Source organism: Schistocerca serialis, chromosome 8, assembly GCF_023864345.2.
Source record: "Schistocerca serialis cubense isolate TAMUIC-IGC-003099 chromosome 8, iqSchSeri2.2, whole genome shotgun sequence".
In the NCBI taxonomy this organism is placed as follows: domain Eukaryota; kingdom Metazoa; phylum Arthropoda; class Insecta; order Orthoptera; family Acrididae; genus Schistocerca; species Schistocerca serialis.
In genome coordinates, this window is record NC_064645.1 from 75,362,187 (window position 1) to 75,371,773 (window position 9,587).

The window sequence follows — 9,587 nt, forward strand, 5'->3', positions numbered from 1 at the left end:
GTAACCAAAATTTAACTGATTCCTTTTAGTATTGATGTGGATAACTTCACACTTTTTATCATTTAGAGTCAATTGCCACTTTTTGCACAATACAGATCTCTTATCTAAATCATTTTGCATTTTTTTGATTTCTGATGACTTTACAAGACGGGATACATCATCATCACCTAGAAACTATCTGAGAGGAATACTCAGATTGTCTGCTAAATCTTTTATGTACATCAACAACAGCAGAGGTCCTATGACAATTCCTTGAGGAATTTCAGATATTACTTTTGGTTTATTCGATGACTTGCCTTTAGTTATTACGAACTGTGGCCCCTCTGACAGGAAATCACGAATATGCCACACAACCGAGACGAAACTCCATAGGTACACAATTTGCTTAGAAGTCGCTTGTGAGGAATGGAGTCAAAAGCCTTCTGGAAATCTAAAAATATAGAACTAGTTTGACATCCCCTGTCGACAACACTTATTACTTAATGAGAATAAAGAGCTAGTTGTGTTTCACAAGAACAATATCTTTTGAATCCGTGTTGGCTGCTATCAATAAATCGTTTTCTTCGAGATAATTCTTAATGTTCGAGTACAGTACATGTTCCAAAATCCTGCTGCTCAGTATCAAGTTCACCTACTAACATAATAACAGGCCAGTGTAAAATAAAAATGAGAAATACTACTCTACAATATGTATGTAGCATTTTGTAAAACAACATTACGTTATTACTTATAAACTATCATAAGTTCATTTCAGATATCATATGGCATATATAACTGTATATGACATGTTTTTATTATATTATGTATGGCTTCGGTAGTAAGTCTCAATATAGATTTCTAGATGTCACTTCGAATTGTTTCATTCATACATCACTTAGTTATGCTGCTATAGATGCTGCAGTGTTTTGCATAGCTGTTTGACTTGCGTATACAATGGCGTCTCACTTGTGTCATGGGAGGCTCTTTGATTGCAATGTTCAATAAGTTTTTAGCGATGAGAATCCACTTTTACTGTAAGTTCAAGTCCAGCGTGGAATAATTCCACATTTTCTCTTCTTGATTTTGGTCGGCCAATTGGTAATCATGTATTATTGCACTTGGCGCTGCTGCAGTCTTTTTCAAGAGAACAGTACGTGACTTCTGCTTAAGGAAACAAACAAACAAATGCAGTTCGAACAGGCCTTGAAAGCCCAACGATACCTACCAGCTGCTGTGTCATCCTCAGCGAGACGTCACCGCAGGCAGATACGGAAGAGCATGTGGTCAGCACCCCACTCTCCTGGCTGCTGTCAGTTTTCGTGACTGGTCTCCCTACTCCTCAATCAAGCACCTCCTCAACTGGCCTCAAAACGGCTGAGCGCAGCCCGCTTGCCAACAGCACTCGGCAGACCCGGACGGTGACCCATCCAAGTGCTAGCCAAGCCCGACAGCGCTTAACGTCGGTGATCGGACTTGAACCGATGTTACCACTGCGGTAATGCCATTGGTCTTTGGCTTAAGCAATGTACTGCAAATAGTCGACTGGATTCGCGTAGGACGAAATTATTTTTCGGTGTTTTATTTAGGTACACTAAATCTTTTGCTTTTCCTCGACATTCTAACTGAGCACCGAAGTCAGTCGTTTCTGGTTGCGTTTGGGTCGTGTGCTTAGGCGGACTAGAATATCCATTCATTATACTGGCATCCATCTTCTTACTAGATACTAAACCTCCCTCTTACTCAGTAAGAAGTCAGCTGGATTCTTTGACACAACTATTTTATCCATACTGCCAAGTGATCCACTTGTTTTGTACTTTGTTTGAATTTCCATGATGATCAGTGATGTTCGATGCACATCCAATTGCTCTGTGAAAGGAGTGGAACTTCTAACAGAGGAAGTTATTAGCAAACAATGGCTCTATATGACTGTTTTTCCAAAATTACCTTTCCTTTTTCCGCAAACAGGTGTTTATATAAGATCGTACCGTGCAACAAGCCATGCTTGTGATTGCATACCCTGTTTAACTGTTCTGTCCTCACATATATTTTACGTATTCCCTAATACTCCCAGCATTATTAGATATTACATGGTTTTCAACATATTTAGGTAAGTAACCATACGGGATAATAATGGTAAATGCAGCAGTGCAGCCAGCATTCGTTACATCTTATCTCTCATCAAGAGCTCACATTAAATTTCGATTTGTATTCAAAGATAAGCAATTATGCTTCAGTAATGTCCCGAGTTGTCATAAATATTCTAAACTGCAGAAAAATGTACATAGCAATCTACTAGGGATTCTACTTTACACTAAAAGTTGCAATCAGTGTCCTTCCTAGTTTGCTTTTATTTTTCTGTGAGGACTAAGCAAACTTTATCACGTACATTTATTTTCTCCTGATATTCAAGAGTCCCTTTTCGGTTGTGTTTGATACAGTTAACAGTTGTCGCCAAACACATAAAAGTCAAGTTGTACTAAAATACAGAAGACTAAAGTTAGGTTTGAGTATAAATAACTTTTGCTACTTTAGGCTTCTTGCTAAGATGTTACGCTATGTTCCCAATTGCTCCAACAGGGTATACGTGTCAACACACTAGTTCTAAAGTGGTGAACCAAAGACCAACTGCATTACCTGTGGTGCACTGCAGCAAGTCTAGGTTACTTCAGGAGAAGGTAGAGAAGAAAGTGGAACAAACACATAAATTATTAGTAATTTAATAAAACTTGAGGACGGTAAATGCAACAGGATGTCTACAAATGTTTACCCTGATCTCAAGATTAAATATTAATTATATTTATGATGTTATTCTTTTTGTTACACGTCTACTAGGGAACCCATGAGGTTCCTATCCAGCTCTGTCTCATTCAACACTTTCGCCAGAAGGAGCGTTGTGCGAGCTATATCAAAATAGTAGAAACGTTTTCGCCCCCCCCCCTCCCCCCAAAAAGCAGAGCGTCCCATTATGCAAAGAAATCACCTAACGTCATGTTAATCAGAAGATAGATGGAAACTTTTTTAGAAACGGGATAGATTCACAAACGGACAAGCAGCGGGAAGGACAGACCATCCATTTCGGAGGACACTGTGCAGGGAGTTGAAACCACATTCACGGGGTCGCCACACAAATCGATTATACGAGCTTGTCCGGAGCCTCAAGGGGAAAAAGGTACTGTGCACAAAGTGGTTCGCAGACGTCTTAAATGGTATGCGTACATCGTCCAAATTGTTCAAGGCATTACAGCCAGGTGGTAGCCCAAAACGCGAACAATTTACAGTGGACAAGCTGAGCATTTTGGATGGGGACAATGATTTCTTGAAGCGTGTGTGTTTTTCCGATGAAACTACATTTCATGTCTTGGACTCAGTTAACCGCTATAATGTCCGGATCTGGGGATCGGCATGTCGTACGAGAACACATTTGGGACACGCCAAAGGATAATGTGTTGTGTGAGTTAATGTGTGCTCGAGTGACTGGCTCATTGTTCTTAATTTAAAGTGAAGTAAATGAATATGTTTACCTACCCCAGCTACAGCATAATACAACACACCGTCGGCTTTCGGCAAGATGGCACTTCCTCTCATTGGTCTCTACAACTTCGCAATTTTCTGCATGAAACCATCCCGAAAAGGTGGACTGGCAGAGACGGTCCAATTTCATGGCTCCAGAGAGCACCTGACACTCATTAGATTTATTTTTTGCAGGTATGTGAATGATATCGTGTACGAAACAGCAGCAACAGCTGCAACTACTCATCAGAGATGCCATTGACACACCAGACATGTTGCAATATGGGTGGAGAGAGTCTAAATATCGGCTTGGTATTTTGTGTGTTACCAAGGGTGAACATGTTGAAGTGACTTAAATGTTGAAGTGTATTAAATGTATGAAACGTTTATGCAAGTTTCAAAACTTAATAAGTAGAGGCATATGTGATATCACGCATGTTTAATTTACTTCATGCTTTAAAAAGAGTTACATTGATTTGTAACCAGGGTAAAAATTTATGGACACCCTGTACTTTGGAAATAATTATTGTCTTTACAAACGACATGTAATTGCTATTGTCGCTGACACTTTTAACATGAGCACTTAGTTCACTGCAGAATGATAGCTACACGTCAGAGTACAGTCGTTCTCCATATAAAATGATCAATAAGTAGCCGCATCTGTGCTGGAGACGATACTCTCGTCGTTTGTGATGGTCGCTGATTAGAGACAATGTGGGCTGAGCGGCACAGCACTCGGGCATAATAACTCCCGGTTGCAGCGGCAGCAGGAAACACCTGGGGCCGTGTCTGCGCTGGCGTCTCCGCTTCGTTGACTGCGTTTGGCAGCGATTGTCTTTGCCTGTGGTGCCGTCGATAGGTACCAACTTCTGCAGGAGACTTCGTTCTAAGGACGGCACCACAGTGCAGATTCTGTACGAAACAGATTTTGATTAACGAATTTGACTAACGAATACGGCAGTAAAAGCAATCAGGAAAATTTGTGACCAGAGCTGCTAGTGGAGGACGTCAAGTCTCATATACAGGGTGGGTCAGGAGGAAAGGTACGTGGTTTGAGGGGTGATAGTATTAGTGATTTTGAACAAAAATCTTCATATGCGCGTATGCCCTGTTCCGAATGGTTTCCGAGGTAGAACACATTTAATATCACATTTGTACGTTTCCTTGAACAACTCGATAACCGCACCCTCCAGCGAAAACGAGTAGCAGTATGAAATTTGAGGTAGCATACTGAGGTAGCAAGTTGAGACGAACAGTTTGATACGGGACACTTGAGGTCTATCAAGTCGCGAAACCACCGCAAACTAGCCTATAAAAACTATGTAAGCTACAGAGCATGCGCGTCGATCGAGTTTTTCAATATTCTCGCGCGCTCTCTTCGCACAAACCGTTAGTTGTAGAGAAAAAAATTAATAGGACTTTTTTGTAGGAAATTTAATATGGTTTAATTTTGTACTGCGACACTATTTCGCTGGAGGGTGCGGTTTTCGAGTTATTCAAGAAAAACGTACAAAGGTGATATTAAATGTGTTTTACCTCAGAAACCATTCGGAACAGGGCATACGTCCGTATGAAGATTTTTTGTTCAGAATCACTAATACTATCACCCATCGAAGCATGTATCTTTCCTCCTGATTCACCCTGTATAAATTACTTATGAATGGATAAGAAGCCGACCGTTGTGGCCGAGCGGCTCTAGGCGCTTCAGTCCGAAACCGCACTCCTGCTACGATCGTAGGTTCGAATCCTGCCATGGGCGTCGATGTGTGTGATGTCCTTACGTTAGTCAGGTTTAAGTAGTTCTAAGTCTAGGGGACTGATGACCTCGGATATTAAGTCCAATAGTGCTCAGAGCCATTTGAACCATTTGGATAAGAGTATTTGTTCAGTAAAGTGGCGTCTCATCTTACAAAACAGAATAGTCTCTTGAGAAATGCTGTATATGCAGAAGACAGGCACACTGTGACTCTGGAATTTCTTGATACAGGAGAGAGCTACTCTAGTTTATAACACAACACTGGAATATCACATTGCACAATAACCAAAATAATTCCAGAAACGTGTGAAGGGATTTATGAAGCACTGAAGGGGGAATATGTGAAGATACATAAATGTTTAGTGCACTATATGGGCAACAAAAACTATTTTTATTTTTGAGTAATTTAATTAATGGAATTAGCGTTCGAATAAGTGTAAAATTAACAAAAAAAATACAGAACACTTGAAGCGTTTTTTAACTTGTGGCATCTGGAGTTCAAAAATAGACAAAGTAGGATGGAAAGCTAAGAAATATTTTTTTAATTTAGATTGTGAGCACATCTTCTATTCCGGCTTGCTGAAAAGCTGCTTAGATGTTTCCAGAGATGGATGGCTGTACCTGTAATTGTGGACACGAAGTCGCCTGCGACACACTCCACTTGCCCATCAGCATACAATTAATAGCATGCGCTGTGCCCCTGGCACAACCCCCACCCTAATCGAAGCAAGTTTATACAAAAAAAAAAAAAATTGGAAGGAATCACCAACTTTGAATCCATGTTTACAAACACACTACAGAGATATACTTGTTTTGCAAATCAAGCTGCTTTTTCTTGCCGCTAGTTACTTTATTTATCCCATACCCGTTTCACCTTCTCCTGTTCTAAGGCATCATCAGTGGGTTCTATAACTACACAGTTTTGTTAGTTATAGATTATCAAACAGTTCACTTCGCGATTTTTTGTATACAAAATAAGTAATTACTTACGATTTGCTGATCTGTGTTTCCTCATATCTGGTCTGGAGGTCGCACTACCACTTTTATCGCTGCCATATATTTAGATCTTTGTGTTCTCGCCATCCACACACTGTTCACCATGTTTCTCACTCCTTTTTTTGTGGTGGACTATATACCCCCCTCTCTCTCACTCATACACACACAGACGGTATAAATATCATAAATAGAAGTTAGTAACGAACATTCTTCGTTAGGCTGGCAACAAATAGGTAAACATAACAAAGAAGATGAAACGCGTAATGGTGTCGCAATATTTACGCTGTGAAAATAAGTGTACGACGAAATAGTTGTATCGAGTGACAAAAGAACCATAGTCCACCACCAAAAAAAGGAGTGAGAAACATGGTGAACAGTGTGTGGATGGCGAGAACACAAAGATCTAAATATATGGCAGCGATAAAAGTGGTAGTGCGACCTCCAGACTAGATATGAGGAAACACAGATCAGCAATCGTAAGTAATTACTTATTTGGTTTACAAAAAATCCCGCGAAGTGAACTGTTTGATAACCTAAAATTAACAAAACTGTATCGTTATAGGTCCCACTGATGATGCCTTAGAACAGGAGAAGGCGAAACGAGTATGGGATAAATAAAGTAACTATGGTTCAATTCTTTTATCTTGGCTGCTCGCGCATGCCCGCCCGGACGCGGGAGATTGCTGCGGTGCCAGTTGCAAACGACGCACGCGCCAAGAGAAGCAGCGCCATAGTATAGTATAGTTCGCAAACTTACGTTTAGGGGGGAGCGCGCAGTTTATGAATTATAGCCACCACGGCCGCTTTAACCCTTTCGCTGCTACAGAGACGTGCTCCCCGCATTGCACGCTGTGCGCGATTTTGTCATCACTGCACTGCTTGCCTGTGCAGACACATGGTGTTCCGACTGCTTTGACACACTTATCATTCGATTTCACAAAAACTATTTGGCCCAAAAATTTGATTTTTATACATCTTCTTGGCTGATACCTTCCCCCCATAAATGACTTAATTTCGTTTCGATGTTCAACGCAGCCATTGTGCAGCATTAAATGTATTAAACCATTGCACTAAATTTTGACGAGTTTGCAGAGGTAAAAGTCTATAGCGTATACTTTCCGTATGGTCGATTTTAGTTGCCTCAATGTTGAGAATGAAATGTGGACAAGACACCTACATTTCATATAAAATTTACTGTATAACAATATCTGATTTAAGTACCAGACAGGTGTCGTATGTAATATTGAGAAATATTCAGTCTTTCGCGACTGTAAATAAAAGTTTTTTTTATACCAGAGTCATTTCGCTTTTTTCTAAAAAGTTCTGATTAAAACAAAGTTGGTGACCTACACAAAACTGAATTGTGGACGTAATAAAACATAGAAACCAAAATATATTGTCAGTGAGCCGCAGTGCGCAAACAATTTGTGTTTGTCACAACGGACAGCAAATACTTGCCAAAACATAGATCAGTCGACGAAAACATTGAATATAGTGATTTTGCCAAAGCAGCGAAGCAAAGAACTGCGTCAGACAATCAAGTAGGTCGCCAACGTACGAGCGGAAATTCTGCTCTAAATAATATTTAATACTGTCACAGCCGGCCCGGGTGGCCGAGCGGTTCTAGGCGTTACAGTCTGGAACCGCTCGACCGCTACGGTCGCAGGTTCGAATCCTGCCTCGGGCATGGGTGTGTTTGATGTCCTTAGGTTAGTTAGGTTTAAGTAGTTCCAAGTTCTAGGGGACTGATGTCCTCAGAAGTTAAGTCTCATTTGAAACAATACTGTCGCAAGAGAATGTATATCAATATTAATAGTAAAACTGCAACTGCAGCAGAAAGATATACAAACAAAACAGATAACATAAATATTGTATGTGAGCCTATTCATTGTTTTTAATTGCTGTGAAAAGAAATATTGGAGGACAAAATTAGAAAAACCGAAAACTTATGATTATAAAGAAGGGACAAAACACTAGAAATTTCAAAAAAATACATTCAAACGAATAAAATTCATGAAGTAAGACACTTCGATATTGTTTTTAAATAAAGAAAATATTAAGCATCTTGCAAGTTTAACCTTTCACATAGGAGTCAAACACCAAACCATTAGACCAACACAGCTCATCAATCAATATAATTCCTAGAGGACTCATAAAGTGTCACGCAAAATACTGACAAACACTGTTGGTATGACTATGAATTACTGACGTTTTGTTGAAGTACAATAGGAAATAAACAATTACCTCTGTTCTTTATTGCGAAAAAATGGTTCCTGAGAATGATACAAACACCTTTCCTTGCTATCGCCTGAAATAGGAGGCTTGTTGTTTGTTTGGTTTAATTAATTAATAGAATATGAAGCAATTCGTATAAAGAATGCTTTTTCCAAACTTTCTTTTAAAAGGAAGTCTGCTACCAAGACATTGCTTTTGTTCAATTACTTTATTTATGACTGAACGTTTCTAAAACTGAAGACACTCGTATGTGCTCTGCACTGCAGTCGAGCTGTGGCAACGTCGTTCTCCGTTCATTGGCTGACTGTCTTTTGTGACGTCAGATGCGTAGAACTAACCTAAACTCGGCCGCCATCGTAAATGACGCGCACTTTAGCAGCAGGAAAAGGCAGTTTGATTTGCAAAACAAGTATTTATATGCTTTCTGGGGAGGATGGTCAAACAAACAAACACTACAGAGACGTCAAATAGCCGTAGCGACGCCAGCTCTCCAAGTGGTTGCATCTCACATTGCAGTGAACGGAAGACGAACGACTTTTATGATCAAATCTACGGCAAGGACCTAGATTTGATCAAATTTATTTGACGACAGATGAGATTTGACAAATTCCATATTACACCATCAAATTTCTTTGGCGTGTCAGCAAGAAATACGATAGTGTAATAACGGCGTTACTGTGCCGCCTGGTACACTACACTGTGTGCCAGAGTAGGGGCGATTCGTGAATGAGTCATTCGTTTGAACTACTCTAAATAAAGAATGGTAATAATCGAATCGTGATACGGAAGAATCGTCGTTCAAAAGAATCGTAAGAACGATTGCGTGTTTCCGAGTCGTGACGATTACAAGTTCCAACGATTCATCGATTCTTAGTACGCTATGCTTCGAAGGCAACTTACGAATCATTCCGAGTTGTGCCGAATGATTACGACCGCCAGATGGCAGTCAAGAGGAGGATGCGTGTGAACAGAGGAAGCTCGGAACGAACAAACGAAGTTCGTGGGCCGTAATATTACTCGTGAAAACCAAGCTGACACTTGGCGGTGGCTGACGGGAACGAGCGTAAAGGCATTTCCCAATTACTGTCGCTACCATCAGCCACCGCGCCGA

The 9,587-nt window shown here is 40.3% G+C and overlaps 1 non-coding gene across 1 annotated transcript; it reads left to right on the plus strand.

Moving 5' to 3' along the window:
* The first annotated feature begins 7,844 nt into the window (after positions 1-7,844).
* Positions 7,845-7,928, plus strand: Trnas-gga (transfer RNA serine (anticodon GGA)). Its single transcript is given in 2 exon segments — positions 7,845-7,884; positions 7,894-7,928. It is a non-coding gene; the product is annotated as a tRNA-Ser (tRNA).
* Positions 7,929-9,587: the final 1,659 nt, after the last annotated feature.